This window comes from Phyllobates terribilis, unplaced genomic scaffold, assembly GCF_046119375.1.
Source record: "Phyllobates terribilis strain yellow unplaced genomic scaffold, ASM4611937v1 Scaffold_1__5_contigs__length_1240528914, whole genome shotgun sequence".
NCBI classification, from domain to species: domain Eukaryota; kingdom Metazoa; phylum Chordata; class Amphibia; order Anura; family Dendrobatidae; genus Phyllobates; species Phyllobates terribilis.
The window spans coordinates 739,150,167-739,167,526 of NW_027362761.1; the positions used below are offsets into that span (position 1 = coordinate 739,150,167).

General features: G+C 35.8%; 7 non-coding genes across 7 annotated transcripts; all 7 read right to left on the reverse strand.

Annotated features, from left to right (window-relative positions):
* Positions 1-1,856: 1,856 nt before the first annotated feature.
* Positions 1,857-1,942, reverse strand: TRNAR-UCU (transfer RNA arginine (anticodon UCU)). The gene is given in 2 exon segments: positions 1,857-1,892; positions 1,906-1,942. It is a non-coding gene; the product is annotated as a tRNA-Arg (tRNA).
* Positions 1,943-5,501: 3,559 nt separating this feature from the next.
* TRNAR-UCU (transfer RNA arginine (anticodon UCU)) lies at positions 5,502-5,587 on the reverse strand. Its single transcript is given in 2 exon segments — positions 5,502-5,537; positions 5,551-5,587. It is a non-coding gene; the product is annotated as a tRNA-Arg (tRNA).
* Positions 5,588-7,324: 1,737 nt separating this feature from the next.
* Positions 7,325-7,410, reverse strand: TRNAR-UCU (transfer RNA arginine (anticodon UCU)). Its single transcript is given in 2 exon segments — positions 7,325-7,360; positions 7,374-7,410. It is a non-coding gene; the product is annotated as a tRNA-Arg (tRNA).
* Positions 7,411-9,146: 1,736 nt separating this feature from the next.
* Positions 9,147-9,232, reverse strand: TRNAR-UCU (transfer RNA arginine (anticodon UCU)). The gene is given in 2 exon segments: positions 9,147-9,182; positions 9,196-9,232. It is a non-coding gene; the product is annotated as a tRNA-Arg (tRNA).
* Positions 9,233-10,969: 1,737 nt separating this feature from the next.
* On the reverse strand, positions 10,970-11,055 carry TRNAR-UCU (transfer RNA arginine (anticodon UCU)). Its single transcript is given in 2 exon segments — positions 10,970-11,005; positions 11,019-11,055. It is a non-coding gene; the product is annotated as a tRNA-Arg (tRNA).
* Positions 11,056-14,617: 3,562 nt separating this feature from the next.
* TRNAR-UCU (transfer RNA arginine (anticodon UCU)) lies at positions 14,618-14,703 on the reverse strand. Its single transcript is given in 2 exon segments — positions 14,618-14,653; positions 14,667-14,703. It is a non-coding gene; the product is annotated as a tRNA-Arg (tRNA).
* A 1,737-nt stretch (positions 14,704-16,440) lies between these two features.
* Positions 16,441-16,526, reverse strand: TRNAR-UCU (transfer RNA arginine (anticodon UCU)). Its single transcript is given in 2 exon segments — positions 16,441-16,476; positions 16,490-16,526. It is a non-coding gene; the product is annotated as a tRNA-Arg (tRNA).
* Between the last annotated feature and the right edge of the window lie 834 nt (positions 16,527-17,360).

Genomic DNA, 17,360 nt, shown 5'->3' on the forward strand with positions numbered 1-17,360 from the left:
GGACTAATACAACAAGTCCCACACACAGCTAGAAGCCCAATATTTTTTCAAAGCTAGATGCAGAAAAAAATTATATTCAATTTGCAACCTGATGGAGGTCAGTATAGATGGACTAATAGAATGATGCTATGCCCAAAAGATTTTACTTCACTAGGTGCAGTAAAAAAATTGGTATTCTATACACAGGTGGTATATCTTGCAACACAGATAGGCTACTCCACTGACTAACACACTCTGCAATAGGCCAAAAAGAATTAGCTTTGCTAGATTCAGCCAAATGCTGTGAAAAAATCTTGCACAGCACTGGCACAGACCTGCCTGGCAAAAACTGATAGGAACTGATGTAACCTAGTCCTGAAAAGGACTCCAATTACAATTACTCTTTACTCCCACAATCTATCTATTTAAGAGCACAGACCTGCCTGATAAAAGTCGTAGGAAATGCTGTAACCTAGTCCTTAAAAGGACTGCAATCACAACTATTCCCTACTCCCAAGCTATCTGTAGATTTGTGTGAAAATTGGCTTGAAATTAACAAGGTATAGCGCACACAGCAACAGCGGTGCCGTCTAACACGCAGCTGCAGCAGTGAGAAAATGGTGGTGACGGGGAAAATGGCTTGGTCTTATAGGGCAAGGACATGTGACATACACTGCCAATGACACATGCCCTTGCTTGTGTGAAAAAAAGCACTTCGCTCCGTGTGTGCGCTGCTGATAGGCTGACAGATTGCACCTCCCCACTGTAAATGCGGGAAAGAGAAAAAAAAAATGGAGATCTTCATTGTTCCTGCAGAGATCCATCCCCTGCCCCTCCCCCCACCCCGCTGTACACTCAAACTGCGTATTAACATTAATTTTCATCATTACTGAGAAAAAATCCAGTTATGATTTTGGTGCACGAACAGTTATCGAACATAACCTCGAACAGCCGAATTTTTCTCAAATTGTTCGTGTTTGCCGAACGGCTCGAACACCGCCCAAAACAGCTCGAATTTGAGATTGGCGAACAGTTCGAGTAGAACAACGCTCATCTCTATTCATGAGGACAAGGCAGCTGTTTTCACTCTTTTCTTATCTTTGACCTTTTTGGCAACTTTTTAGCAAAAAAAAGTCCACGTTTTGCGCAATGGCACAATATTTATGCCAAAAAGTCATGCACACATATAATCACTCTACGGATGGACTGGAGTATGCTTGCCCAAATTTAGCATTTTTTTTAAGTTATAGTTGACAAATCAGCCAAAAATATCTAGAAACACCAAATCCAACCCACAATAGAGATCATAAAGAAATATCAGGCAAACACATACAAAAAAGACTTTTAAAAAGGCTCAAGTTGAAAAAAGAATCTGGGACTACTGAAAACAGCTAACAGAATATCAAACACTAGACCAAAAATAGGCAATGACAAACTGTGCCCTATCTGCTATCCTTTAGAACATTGAGCCATTAGTAGCTGCTCCCTCTACGTTGTTTGTTGAGCTAAAATCTAAATGTGACTTCCAATTTGTAAGTTCAGCAATTCTAAACCATAACCTCAGCTAGTACGCTCTGATAGAGACATCAGAAAATAAACTTCAGCATTAAAGAGTTCATGTCATTTCTCTTTCAGGTACTGATAACATACATAAATCAAGAATTTCTAAACTGGATGCAAAAAAAGTAATTTTAAAAGTCAACAAAATTAAGTTGTCCTATTAGTCTTCAGTAGCAAGTAGGCCCTAGTGAAGTTTTAGTCCTAGAACAATGCTCTGAACGTTGATATGAAGCCCAGATCTGATATATATTTTTTTTTTTTCCATTTTTCTAAAATCCACTGAGACAGAGTAGTAATATCACGCGAGCTACAAAATATGACTCTGGTGAGACTCGAACCCACAACCTTTGAATCACTTCAGTTTGCTAGAAGTCCAATGGGCTATCCATTGCGCCACAGAGCCACAAGTCTCCAAAGTAAGGTGGGTGTTCTGCCATGTCTAGACAATCCATTTTTTCTGATGGTGACCGGACAACAGTAAGATGCCTGTTCTCTTTGAAACTTTGCCTTAGTCTTCTTATATGTGAAAGTAAAACTATCCAGCAAGAAAATACATATGCTGTAAAAAAGAAAGATCTATTTCATATTAATACTCACTACATGCGTTTTTTAGTCTTACATGCTAGCAGTTCATTTTAAATTACTAACAGAGTTCCCTATTGCTAAAGTGTGGCATGGAAATGTATGCAATGCCAAGAAAGGAGTAGCTTTTGTTGGTTTCTAACTCTCAAGTTTTGATCTTTATTTCTTTCTACAACTTCAATACAGTAGCCACTGGCCCTCTGGAACTTAAGCCAAGAAAAATGGTTTGGAACATAAGTGTTCTTGTACGCTAATGAACTACTGGATTGGGAAGGATAGGCGTCAATAAAAAAGAAATTATTTTAGCCATTTGAGAAGACTATCAGATAACATGTGTTTTAGTCCAAATAAATGCTGGCAAATTTTCTGAAGTGCTCCTGCTATATATCCTGATTTCAGCAGGCACCTATACTTTTCTCTAGACGTTTTTCCTTTCCTCATTGTTTCCTTTTGCCGTTTTTCTAAGTATACCTAGTACTGTGCTTCTAATGGCCAAAAGTTTTCAGACTGATACAAAATTTGGTTTTCACAAAGTTTACTGCTTCAGCTTTTTTAGTGGTAATTTGTGTAAACTCTAGATTATTATGAATAGAGATCAAATGAATTGCCAAAATGTGCAAACTCATTTCTTGCCATGAAAATTAACTTAATCACAAAATCTAGTTTCCACTGAATTTCAGCTCTTCAAAAAATGACTTGCTTACATGATTTCAGTGATCTCGTCAGCTCAGGAGAAAGTGTTCATGAGGACAAGGCAGCTGTTTTCACTCTGTTCTTATCTTTGACCTTTTTGGCAACTTTTTAGCAAAAAAAAGTTCACGTTTTTCGCAATGGCACAATATTTCTGCCAAAAAGTCATGCACACATATAATCACTCTACGGATGGACTGGAGTATGCTTGCCCAAATTTAGCATTTTTTTTAAGTTATAGTTGACAAATCAGCCAAAAATATCTAGAAACCCCAAATCCAACCCACAATAGAGATCATAAAGAAATATCAGGCAAACACATACAAAAAAGACTTTTAAAAAGGCTCAAGATGAAAAAAGAATCTGGGACTACTGAAACAAGCTAACAGAATATCAAACACTAGACCAAAAATAGGCAATAACAAACTGTGCCCTATCTGCTATCCTTTGGAACATTGAGCCGTTAGTAGCTGCTCCCTCTACGTTGTTTGTTGAGCTAAAATCTAAATGTGACTTCCAATTTGTAAGTTCAGCAATTCTAAACCATAACCTCAGCTAGTTCGCTCTGATAGAGACATCAGAAAATAAACTTCAGCATTAAAGAGTTCATGTCATTTCTCTTTCAGGTACTGGTAACATTAATAAATCAAGAATTTCTAAACTGGATGCAAAAAAAGTCAACAAAAGTAAGTTGTCCTATTAGTCTTCAGTAGCAAGTAGGCCCTAGTGAAGTTTTAGTCCTAGAACAATGCTCTGAACGTTGATATGAAGCCCAGATCTGATATATATATATATTTTTTTTAATTTTTCTAACATCCACTGAGACAGAGTAGTATTATCACGGGAATAACATAATATGACTCTGGTAGGACTCGAACCCACAACTATTCAATCACATCAAGTGTCTAGAAGTCCAATGTGCTACCCATTGCGCCACAGAGCCACAAGTCTCCTGTGTAAGGTGTGAGTTCTGCCATGTCTAGACAATCCATTTTTTCCTGATGGTGACTGGATGACAGTAAGATTCCTGTTCTCTTTGAAACTTTGCCTTAGATAGTCTTCTTATATGTAAAATTAAAACTGGCCAGCAAGTAAAGTGCATATGCTGTAAAAAAGAAAGATCTATTTCATATTAATACTCACTACATGCGTTTTTTAGTCTTACATGCTAGCAGTTCATTTTAAATTACTAACAGAGTTCCCTGTTGCTAAAGTGTGGCATGGAAATGTATGCAATACCAAGAAAGGAGTAGCTTTTGTTGGTTTCTAACTCTCAAGTTTTGATCTTTATTTCTTTCTACAACTTCAATACAGTAGCCACTGGCCCTCTGGAACTTAAGCCAAGAAAAATGGTTTGGAACATAAGTGTTCTTGTATGCTCATGAACTGCTGGATTGGGAAGGATAGGCGTCAATAAAAAAGAAATTATTTTAGCCATTTGAGAAGACTTTCAGATAACATGTGTTTTAGTCCAAATAAATGCTGGCAAATTTTCTGAAGTGCTCCTGCTATATATCCTGATTTCAGCAGGCACCTATACTTTTCTCTAGACGTTTTTCCTTTCCTCATTGTTTCCTTTTGCAGTTTTTCTAAGTATACCTAGGACTGTGCTTCTAATGGCCAAAGTTTTCTGACTGATACAAAATTTGGTTTTCACAAAGTTTACTGCTTCAGCTTTTTTAGTGGTAATTTGTGTAAACTCTAGATTATTATGAATAGAGATCAAATGAATTGCCAAAATGTGCAAACTCATTTCTTGCCATGAAAATTAACTTAATCACAAAATCTAATTTACACTGAATGAATTTCAACTCTTCAAAAAATGACTTGCTGACATGATTTCAGTGATCTCGTCAGCTCAGGAGAAAGTGTTCATGAGGACAAGGCAGCTGTTTTCACTCTGTTCTTATCTTTGACCTTTTTGGCAACATTTTAGCAAAAAAAAGTCCACGTTTTGCGCAATAGCACAATATTTATGCCAAAAAGTCATGCACACATATAATCACTCTACGGATGGACTGGAGTATGCTTGCCCAAATTTAGCATTTTTTTTAAGTTATAGTTGACAAATCAGCCAAAAATATCTAGAAACCCCAAATCCAACCCACAATAGAGATCATAAAGAAATATCAGGCAAACACATACAAAAAAGACTTTTAAAAAGGCTCAAGTTGAAAAAAGAATCTAGGACTACTGAAAACAGCTAACAGAATATCAAACACTAGACCAAAAATAGGCAATAACAAACTGTGCTCTATCTACTATCCTTTGGAACATTGAGCCGTTAGTAGCTGCTCACTCTACGTTGTTTGTTGAGCTAAAATCTAAATGTGACTTCCAATTTGTAAGTTCAGCAATTCTAAACCATAACCGCAGCTAGTTTGCTCTGATAGAGACATCAGAAAATAAACCTCAGCATTAAAGAGTTCATGTCATTTCTCTTTCAGGTACTGATAACATACATAAATCAAGAATTTCTAAACTGGATGCAAAAAAATGTCATTTTAAAAGTCAACAAAATTAAGTTGTCCTATTAGTCTTCAGTAGCAAGTAGGCCCTAGCGAAGTTTTAGTCCTAGAACAATGCTCTGAAAGTTAATATGAAGCCCAGATCTGATATTTTTCTATTTTTTTTTCATTTTTCTAACAACAACTGAGACAAAGTAGTAATATCACGTGAGCTACAAAATATGACTCTGATGGGACTCGAACCCACAATCTTTGAATCACATCAGTTTGCTAGAAGTCCAATGCGCTATCCATTGCGCCACAGAGCCACAAGTCTCCAAATCAAGGTGGTTGTTCTGCCATGTCTAGACAATCCATTTTTTCCTGATGGTGACTGGACAACAGTAAGGTTCCTGTTCTCTTTGAAACTTTGCCTTAGTCTTCTTATATGTGAAAGTAAAACTGGCCAGCAAGAAAATGCATATGCTTTAAAAAAGAAAGATCTATTTCATATTAATACTCACTACATGCGTTTTTTAGTCTTACATGCTAGCAGTTCATTTTAAAGTACTAACAGAGTTCCCTGTTGCTAAAGTGTGGCATGGAAATGTATGCAATTCCAAGAAAGGAGTAGCTTTTGTTGGTTTTTAACTCTCAAGTTTTGATCTTTATTACTTTCTACAACTTCAATACAGTAGCCACTGGCCCTCTGGAACTTAAGCCAAGAAAAATGGTTTGGAACATAAGTGTTCTTGTATGCTAATGAAATACTGGATTGGGAAGGATAGGCGTCAATGAAAAATAAATTATTTAGCCATTTGAGAAGATTATCAGATAACATGTGTTTTAGTCCAAATAAATGCTGGGAAATTTTCTGAAGTGCTCCTGCTATATATCCTGATTTCAGCAGGCACCTATACTTTTCTCTAGACGTTTTTCCTTTCCTCATTGTTTCCTTTTGCAGTTTTTCTAAGTATACCTAGGACTGTACTTCTAATGGCCAAAAGTTTTCAGACTGATACAAAATTTGGTATTCACAAAGTTTACTGCTTCAGCTTTTTTAGTGGTAATTTGTGTAAACTCTAGATTATAATGAATAAAGATCAAATTAATTGCCAAAATGTGCAAACTCATTTCTTGCCATGAAAATTAACCTAATCGCAAAATCTAATTTCCACTGAATTTCAGCTCTTCAAAAAATGACCTGCTTACATGATTTCAGTGATCTCGTCAGCTCAGGAGAAAGTGTTCATGAGGACAAGGCAGCCGTTTTCACTCTGTTCTTATCTTTGACCTTTTTGGCAACTTTTTAGCAAAAAAAAGTCCACGTTTTGCGTAATGGCACAATATTTATGCCAAAAAGTCATGCACACATATAATCACTCTACGGATGGACTGGAGTATGCTTGCCCAAATTTAGCATTTTTTTTAAGTTATAGTTGACAAATCAGCCAAAAATATCTAGAAACCCGAAATCAAACCCACAATAGAGATCATAAAGAAATATCAGGCAAACACATACAAAAAAGACTTTTAAAAAGGCTCAAGTTGAAAAAAGAATCTGGGACTACTGAAAACAGCTAACAGAATATCAAACACTAGACCAAAAATAGGCAATAACAAACTGTGCCCTATCTGCTATCCTTTGGAACATTGAGCCGTTAGTAGCTGCTCCCTCTACGTTGTTTGTTGAGCTAAAATCTAAATGTGACTTCCAATTTGTAAGTTCAGCAATTCTAAACCATAACCTCAGCTAGTTCGCTCTGATAGAGACATCAGAAAATAAACCTCAGCATTAAAGAGTTCATGTCATTTCTCTTTCAGGTACTGGTAACATTCATAAATCAAGAATTTCTAAGCTGGATGCAAAAAGAGTCATATTAAAAGTCAACAAAATTAAGTTGTCCTATTAGTCTTCAGCAGCAAGTAGACCCTAGTGAAGTTTTAGTCCTAGAACAATGCTCTGAACTTTGATATGAAGCCCAGATCTGATATTTTTATTTTTTTTTTTCATTTTTTTAACATCAACTGAGACAAAGTAGTAATATCACGCGAACAATAAAATATGACTCTGGTGGGACTCGAACCCACAACCTTTGAATCACATCAATTTGCTAGAAGTCCAATGCGCTATCCATTGCGCCACAGAGCCACAAGTCTCCCGATTAAGGTGGGTGTTCTGCCATGTCTAGACAATCCATTTTTTCCTGATGGTGACTGGATAGCAGTAAGATTCCTGTTCTCTTTGAAACTTTGCCTTAGTCTTCTTATTAGTAAAAGTAAAACTGGACAGCAAGAAAATGCATATGCTGTAAAAAAGAAAGATCTATTTCATATTAATACTCACTACATGCGTTTTTTAGTCTTACATGCTAGCAGTTCATTTTAAAGTACTAACAGAGTTCCCTGTTGCTAAAGTGTGGCATGGAAATGTATGCAATTCTAAGACAGGAGTAGGTTTTGTTGGTTTTAACTCTCAAGTTTTGATCTTTATTACTTTCTACAACTTCAATACAGTAGCCACTGGCCCTCTGGAACTTAAACCAAGAAAAATGGTTTGGAACATAAGTGTTCTTGTATGCTAATGAACTACTGGATTGGGAAGGATAGGCGTCAATAAAAAAGAAATTATTTAGCCATTTGAGAAGATTATCAGATAACATGTGTTTTAGTCCAAATAAATGCTGGGAAATTTTCTGAAGTGCTCCTGCTATATATCCTGATTTCAGCAGGCACCTATACTTTTCTCTAGACGTTTTTCCTTTCCTCATTGTTTCCTTTTGCAGTTTTTCTAAGTATACCTAGGACTGTACTTCTAATGGCCAAAAGTTTTCAGACTGATACAAAATTTGGTTTTCACAAAGTTTACTGCTTCAGCTTTTTTAGTGGTAATTTGTGTAAACTCTAGATTATAATGAATCAAGATCAAATGAATTGCCAAAATGTGCAAACTCATTTCTTGCCATGAAAATTAACCTAATCGCAAAATCTAACTTCCACTGAATTTCCGCTCTTCAAAAAATGACCTGCTTACATGATTTCAGTGATCTCCTCAGCTCAGGAGAAAGTGTTCATGAGGACAAGGCAGCTGTTTTCACTCTGTTCTTATCTTTGACCTTTTTGGCAACTTTTTAGCAAAAAAAAGTCCACGTTTTGCGTAATGGCACAATATTTATGCCAAAAAGTCATGCACACATATAATCACTCTACGGATGGACTGGAGTATGCTTGCCCAAATTTAGCATTTTTTTTAAGTTATAGTTGACAAATCAGCCAAAAATATCTAGAAACCCCAAATCCAACCCACAATAGAGATCATAAAGAAATATCAGGCAAACACATACAAAAAAGACTTTTAAAAAGGCTCAAGTTGAAAAAAGAATCTGGGACTACTGAAAACAGCTAACAGAATATCAAACACTAGACCAAAAATAGGCAATAACAAACTGTGCCCTATCTGCTATCCTTTGGAACATTGAGCCGTTAGTAGCTGCTCCCTCTACGTTGTTTGTTGAGCTAAAATCTAAATGTGACTTCCAATTTGTAAGTTCAGCAATTCTAAACCATAACCTCAGCTAGTTCGCTCTGATAGAGACATCAGAAAATAAACCTCAGCATTAAAGAGTTCATGTCATTTCTCTTTCAGGTACTGGTAACATTCATAAATCAAGAATTTCTAAGCTGGATGCAAAAAGAGTAATATTAAAAGTCAACAAAATTAAGTTGTCCTATTAGTCTTCAGCAGCAAGTAGGCCCTAATGAAGTTTTAGTCCTAGAACAATGCTCTGAACTTTGATATGAAGCCCAGATCTGATATTTTTATTTTTTTTTTTCATTTTTTTAACATCAACTGAGACAAAGTAGTAATATCACGCGAACAATAAAATATGACTCTGGTGGGACTCGAACCCACAACCTTTGAATCACATCAATTTGCTAGAAGTCCAATGCGCTATCCATTGCGCCACAGAGCCACAAGTCTCCCAATTAAGGTGGGTGTTCTGCCATGTCTAGACAATCCATTTTTTCCTGATGGTGACTGGATAGCAGTAAGATTCCTGTTCTCTTTGAAACTTTGCCTTAGTCTTCTTATTAGTAAAAGTAAAACTGGACAGCAAGAAAATGCATATGCTGTAAAAAAGAAAGATCTATTTCATATTAATACTCACTACATGCGTTTTTTAGTCTTACATGCTAGCAGTTCATTTTAAAGTACTAACAGAGTTCCCTGTTGCTAAAGTGTGGCATGGAAATGTATGCAATTCTAAGAAAGGAGTAGGTTTTGTTGGTTTTAACTCTCAAGTTTTGATCTTTATTACTTTCTACAACTTCAATACAGTAGCCACTGGCCCTCTGGAACTTAAACCAAGAAAAATGGTTTGGAACATAAGTGTTCTTGTATGCTAATGAACTACTGGATTGGGAAGGATAGGCGTCAATAAAAAAGAAATTATTTAGCCATTTGAGAAGATTATCAGATAACATGTGTTTTAGTCCAAATAAATGCTGGGAAATTTTCTGAAGTGCTCCTGCTATATATCCTGATTTCAGCAGGCACCTATACTTTTCTCTAGACGTTTTTCCTTTCCTCATTGTTTCCTTTTGCAGTTTTTCTAAGTATACCTAGGACTGTACTTCTAATGGCCAAAAGTTTTCAGACTGATACAAAATTTGGTTTTCACAAAGTTTACTGCTTCAGCTTTTTTAGTGGTAATTTGTGTAAACTCTAGATTATAATGAATCAAGATCAAATGAATTGCCAAAATGTGCAAACTCATTTCTTGCCATGAAAATTAACCTAATCGCAAAATCTAACTTCCACTGAATTTCAGCTCTTCAAAAAATGACCTGCTTACATGATTTCAGTGATCTCGTCAGCTCAGGAGAAAGTGTTCATGAGGACAAGGCAGCTGTTTTCACTCTGTTCTTATCTTTGACCTTTTTGGCAACTTTTTAGCAAAAAAAAGTCCACGTTTTGCGTAATGGCACAATATTTATGCCAAAAAGTCATGCACACATATAATCACTCTACGGATGGACTGGAGTATGCTTGCCCAAATTTAGCATTTTTTTTAAGTTATAGTTGACAAATCAGCCAAAAATATCTAGAAACCCCAAATCCAACCCACAATAGAGATCATAAAGAAATATCAGGCAAACACATACAAAAAAGACTTTTAAAAAGGCTCAAGTTGAAAAAAGAATCTGGGACTACTGAAAACAGCTAACAGAATATCAAACACTAGACCAAAAATAGGCAATAACAAACTGTACCCTATCTGCTATCCTTTGGAACATTGAGCCGTTAGTAGCTACTCCCTCTACGTTGTTTGTTGAGCTAAAATCTAAATGTGACTTCCAATTTGTAAGTTCAGCAATTCTAAACCATAAACTCAGCTAGTTCGCTCTGATAGAGACATCAGAAAATAAACCTCAGCATTAAAGAGTTCATGTCATTTCTCTTTCAGGTACTGGTAACATTCATAAATCAAGAATTTCTAAACTGGATGCAAAAAAAGTCATTTTAAAAGTCAACAAAATTAAGTTGTCCTATTAGTCTTCAGCAGCAAGTAGGCCCTAGTGAAGTTTTAGTCCTAGAACAATGCTCTGAACTTTGATATGAAGCCCAGATCTGATATTTTTCTTTTTTTTTTTTCATTTTTCTAACATCAACTGAGACAAAGTAGTAATATCACGCGAACAACAAAATATAACTCTGGTGGGACTCGAACCCACAACCTTTGAATCACATCAATTTGCTAGAATTCCAATGCGCTATCCATTGCGCCACAGAGCCACAAGTCTCCTGATTAAGGTGGGTGTTCTGCCATGTCTAGACAATCCATTTTTTCCTGATGGTGACTGGATAGCAGTAAGATTCCTGTTCTCTTTGAAACTTTGCCTTAGTCTTCTTATATGTAAAAGTAAAACTGGACAGCAAGAAAATGCATATGCTGTAAAAAAGAAAGATCTATTTCATATTAATACTCACTACATGCGTTTTTTAGTCTTACATGCTAGCAGTTCATTTTAAAGTACTAACAGAGTTCCCTGTTGCTAAAGTGTGGCATGGAAATGTATGCAATTCCAAGAAAGGAGTAGGTTTTGTTGGTTTTAACTCTCAAGTTTTGATCTTTATTACTTTCTACAACTTCAATACAGTAGCCACTGGCCCTCTGGAACTTAAGCCAAGAAAAATGGTTTGGAACATAAGTGTTCTTGTATGCTAATGAACTACTGGATTGGGAAGGATAGGCGTCAATAAAAAAGAAATTATTTAGCCATTTGAGAAGATTATCAGATAACATGTGTTTTAGTCCAAATAAATGCTGGGAAATTTTCTGAAGTGCTCCTGCTATATATCCTGATTTCAGCAGGCACCTATACTTTTCTCTAGACGTTTTTCCTTTCCTCATTGTTTCCTTTTGCAGTTTTTCTAAGTATACCTAGGACTGTACTTCTAATGGCCAAAAGTTTTCAGAATGATACAAAATTTGGTTTTCACAAAGTTTACTGCTTCAGCTTTTTTAGTGGTAATTTGTGTAAACTCTAGTTTATAATGAATAAAGATCAAATGAATTGCCAAAATGTGCAAACTCATTTCTTGCCATGAAAATTAACCTAATCGCAAAATCTAACTTCGACTGAATTTCCGCTCTTCAAAAAATGACCTGCTTACATGATTTCAGTGATCTCCTCAGCTCAGGAGAAAGTGTTCATGAGGACAAGGCAGCTGTTTTCACTCTGTTCTTATCTTTGACCTTTTTGGCAACTTTTTAGCAAAAAAAAGTCCACGTTTTGCGTAATGGCACAATATTTATGCCAAAAAGTCATGCACACATATAATCACTCTACGGATGGACTGGAGTATGCTTGCCCAAATTTAGCATTTTTTTTAAGTTATAGTTGACAAATCAGCCAAAAATATCTAGAAACCCCAAATCCAACCCACAATAGAGATCATAAAGAAATATCAGGCAAACACATACAAAAAAGACTTTTAAAAAGGCTCAAGTTGAAAAAGGAATCTGGGACTACTGAAAACAGCTAACAGAATATCAAACACTAGACCAAAAATAGGCAATAACAAACTGTGCCCTATCTGCTATCCTTTGGAACATTGAGCCGTTAGTAGCTGCTCCCTCTACGTTGTTTGTTGAGCTAAAATATAAATGTGACTTCCAATTTGTAAGTTCAGCAATTCTAAACCATAACCTCAGCTAGTTCGCTCTGATAGAGACATCAGAAAATAAACCTCAGCATTAAAGAGTTCATGTCATTTCTCTTTCAGGTACTGGTAACATTCATAAATCAAGAATTTCTAAACTGGATGCAAAAAGAGTCATATTAAAAGTCAACAAAATTAAGTTGTCCTATTAGTCTTCAGCAGCAAGTAGGCCCTAGTGAAGTTTTAGTCCTAGAACAATGCTCTGAACTTTGATATGAAGCCCAGATCTGATATTTTTCTTTTTTTTTTTTTCATTTTTCTAACATCAACTGAGACAAAGTAGTAATATCACGCGAACAACAAAATATGACTCTGGTGAGACTCGAACCCACAACCTTTGTATCACATCAATTGGCTAGAAGTCCAATGCGCTATCCATTGCACCACAGAGCCACAAGTCTCCTGATTAAGGTGGGTGTTCTGCCATGTCTAGACAATCCATTTTTTCCTGATGGTGACCGGACAACAGTAAGATTCCTGTTCGCTTTGAAACTTTGCCTTAGTCTTCTTATATGTGAAAGTAAAACTGGCCAGCAAGAAAATACATATGCTGTAAAAAAGAAAGATCTATTTCATATTAATACTCACTACATGCGTTTTTTAGTCTTACATGCTAGCAGTTCATCTTAAATTACTAACAGAGTTCCCTATTGCTAAAGTGTGGCATGGAAATGTATGCAATACCAAGAAAGGAGTAGCTTTTGTTGGTTTCTAACTCTCAAGTTTTGATCTTTATTTCTTTCTACAACTTCAATACAGTAGCCACTGGCCCTCTGGAACTTAAGCCAAGAAAAATGGTTTGGAACATAAGTGTTCTTGTATGCTAATGAACTACTGGATTGGGAAGGATAGGCGTCAATAAAAAAGAAATTATTTAGCCATTTGAGAAGATTATCAGATAACATGTGTTTTAGTCCAAATAAATGCTGGGAAATTTTCTGAAGTGCTCCTGCTATATATCCTGATTTCAGCAGGCACCTATACTTTTCTCTAGACGTTTTTCCTTTCCTCATTGTTTCCTTTTGCAGTTTTTCTAAGTATACCTAGGACTGTACTTCTAATGGCCAAAAGTTTTCAGACTGATACAAAATTTGGTTTTCACAAAGTTTACTGCTTCAGATTTTTTAGTGGTAATTTGTGTAAACTCTAGATTATAATGAATAAAGATCAAATTAATTGCCAAAATGTGCAAACTCATTTCTTGCCATGAAAATTAACCTAATCGCAAAATCTAATTTCCACTGAATTTCAGCTCTTCAAAAAATGACCTGCTTACATGATTTCAGTGATCTCGTCAGCTCAGGAGAAAGTGTTCATGAGGACAAGGCAGCTGTTTTCACTCTGTTCTTATCTTTGACCTTTTTGGCAACTTTTTAGCAAAAAAAAAGTCCACGTTTTGCGTAATGGCACAATATTTATGCCAAAAAGTCATGCACACATATAATCACTCTACGGATGGACTGGAGTATGCTTGCCCAAATTTAGCATTTTTTTTAAGTTATAGTTGACAAATCAGCCAAAAATATCTAGAAACCCCAAATCCAACCCACAATAGAGATCATAAAGAAATATCAGACAAACACATACAAAAAAGACTTTTAAAAAGGCTCAAGTTGAAAAAGGAATCTGGGACTACTGAAAACAGCTAACAGAATATCAAACACTAGACCAAAAATAGGCAATAACAAACTGTGCCCTATCTCCTATCCTTTGGAACATTGAGCCGTTAGTAGCTGCTCCCTCTACGTTGTTTGTTGAGCTAAAATCTAAATGTGACTTCCAATTTGTAAGTTCAGCAATTCTAAACCATAACCTCAGCTAGTTCGCTCTGATAGAGACATCAGAAAATAAACCTCAGCATTAAAGAGTTCATGTCATTTCTCTTTCAGGTACTGGTAACATTCATAAATCAAGAATTTCTAAACTGGATGCAAAAAGAGTCATATTAAAAGTCAACAAAATTAAGTTGTCCTATTAGTCTTCAGCAGCAAGTAGGCCCTAGTGAAGTTTTAGTCCTAGAACAATGCTCTGAACTTTGATATGAAGCCCAGATCTGATATTTTTCTTTTTTTTTTTCATTTTTCTAACATCAACTGAGACAAAGTAGTAATATCACGCGAACAATAAAATATGACTCTGGTGGGACTCGAACCCACAACCTTTGAATCACATCAATTTGCTAGAAGTTCAATGCGCTATCCATTGCGCCACAGAGCCACAAGTCTCCTGATTAAGGTTGGTGTTCTGCCATGTCTAGACAATCCATTTTTTCCTGATGGTGACTGGATAGCAGTAAGATTCCTGTTCTCTTTGAAACTTTGCCTTAGTCTTCTTATTAGTAAAAGTAAAACTGGACAGCAAGAAAATGCATATGCTGTAAAAAAGAAAGATCTATTTCATATTAATACTCACTACATGCGTTTTTTAGTCTTACATGCTAGCAGTTCATTTTAAAGTACTAACAGAGTTCCCTGTTGCTAAAGTGTGGCATGGAAATGTATGCAATTCCAAGAAAGGAGTAGGTTTTGTTGGTTTTAACTCTCAAGTTTTGATCTTTATTACTTTCTACAACTTCAATACAGTAGCCACTGGCCCTCTGGAACTTAAGCCAAGAAAAATGGTTTGGAACATAAGTGTACTTGTATGCTAATGAACTACTGGATTGGGAAGGATAGGCGTCAATAAAAAAGAAATTATTTAGCCATTTGAGAAGATTATCAGATAACATGTGTTTTAGTCCAAATAAATGCTGGGAAATTTTCTGAAGTGCTCCTGCTATATATCCTGATTTCAGCAGGCACCTATACTTTTCTCTAGACGTTTTTCCTTTCCTCATTGTTTCCTTTTGCAGTTTTTCTAAGTATACCTAGGACTGTACTTCTAATGGCCAAAAGTTTTCAGACTGATACAAAATTTGGTTTTCACAAAGTTTACTGCTTCAGCTTTTTTAGTGGTAATTTGTGTAAACTCTAGATTATAATGAATAAAGATCAAATTAATTGCCAAAATGTGCAAACTCATTTCTTGCCATGAAAATTAACCTAATCGCAAAATCTAATTTCCACTGAATTTCAGCTCTTCAAAAAATGACCTGCTTACATGATTTCAGTGATCTCGTCAGCTCAGGAGAAAGTGTTCATGAGGACAAGGCAGCTGTTTTCACTCTGTTCTTATCTTTGACCTTTTTGGCAACTTTTTAGCAAAAAAAAGTCCACGTTTTGCGTAATGGCACAATATTTATGCCAAAAAGTCATGCACACATATAATCACTCTACGGATAGACTGGAGTATGCTTGCCCAAATTTAGCATTTTTTTTAAGTTATAGTTGACAAATCAGCCAAAAATATCTAGAAACCCCAAATCCAACCCACAATAGAGATCATAAAGAAATATCAGGCAAACACATACAAAAAAGACTTTTAAAAAGGCTCAAGTTGAAAAAGGAATCTGGCACTACTGAAAACAGCTAACAGAATATCAAACACTAGACCAAAAATAGGCAATAACAAACTGTGCCCTATCTGCTATCCTTTGGAACATTGAGCCGTTAGTAGCTGCTCCCTCTACGTTGTTTGTTGAGCTAAAATCTAAATGTGACTTCCAATTTGTAAGTTCAGCAATTCTAAACCATAACCTCAGCTAGTTCGCTCTGATAGAGACATCAGAAAATAAACCTCAGCATTAAAGAGTTCATGTCATTTCTCTTTCAGGTACTGGTAACATTCATAAATCAAGAATTTCTAAACTGGATGCAAAAAGAGTCATATTAAAAGTCAACAAAATTAAGTTGTCCTATTAGTCTTAAGCAGCAAGTAGGCCCTAGTGAAGTTTTAGTCCTAGAACAATGCTCTGAACTTTGATATGAAGCCCAGATCTGATATTTTTCTTTTTTTTTTTTCATTTTTCTAACATCAACTGAGACAAAGTAGTAATATCACGCGAACAACAAAATATGACTCTGGTGGGACTCGAACCCACAACCTTTGAATCACATCAATTGGCTAGAAGTCCAATGCGCTATCCATTGCGCCACAGAGCCACAAGTCTCCTGATTAAGGTGGGTGTTCTGCCATGTCTAGACAATCCATTTTTTCCTGATGGTGACCGGACAACAGTAAGATTCCTGTTCGCTTTGAAACTTTGCCTTAGTCTTCTTATATGTGAAAGTAAAACTGGCCAGCAAGAAAATACATATGCTGTAAAAAAGAAAGATCTATTTCATATTAATACTCACTACATGCGTTTTTTAGTCTTACATGCTAGCAGTTCATTTTAAAGTACTAACAGAGTTCCCTGTTGCTAAAGTGTGGCATGGAAATGTATGCAATTCCAAGAAAGGAGTAGGTTTTGTTGGTTTTAACTCTCAAGTTTTGATCTTTATTACTTTCTACAACTTCAATACAGTAGCCACTGGCCCTCTGGAACTTAAGCCAATAAAAATGGTTTGCAACATAAGTGTTCTTGTATGCTAATGAACTACTGGATTGGGAAGGATAGGCGTCAATAAAAAAGAAATTATTTAGCCATTTGAGAAGATTATCAGATAACATGTGTTTTAGTCCAAATAAATGCTGGGAAATTTTCTGAAGTGCTCCTGCTATATATCCTGATTTCAGCAGGCACCTATACTTTTCTCTAGACGTTTTTCCTTTCCTCATTGTTTCCTTTTGCAGTTTTTCTAAGTATACCTAGGACTGTACTTCTAATGGCCAAAAGTTTTCAGACTGATACAAAATTTGGTTTTCACAAAGTTTACTGCTTCAGCTTTTTTAGTGGTAATTTGTGTAAACTCTAGATTATAATGAATAAAGATCAAATGAATTGCCAAAATGTGCAAACTCATTTCTTGCCATGAAAATTAACCTAATCGCAA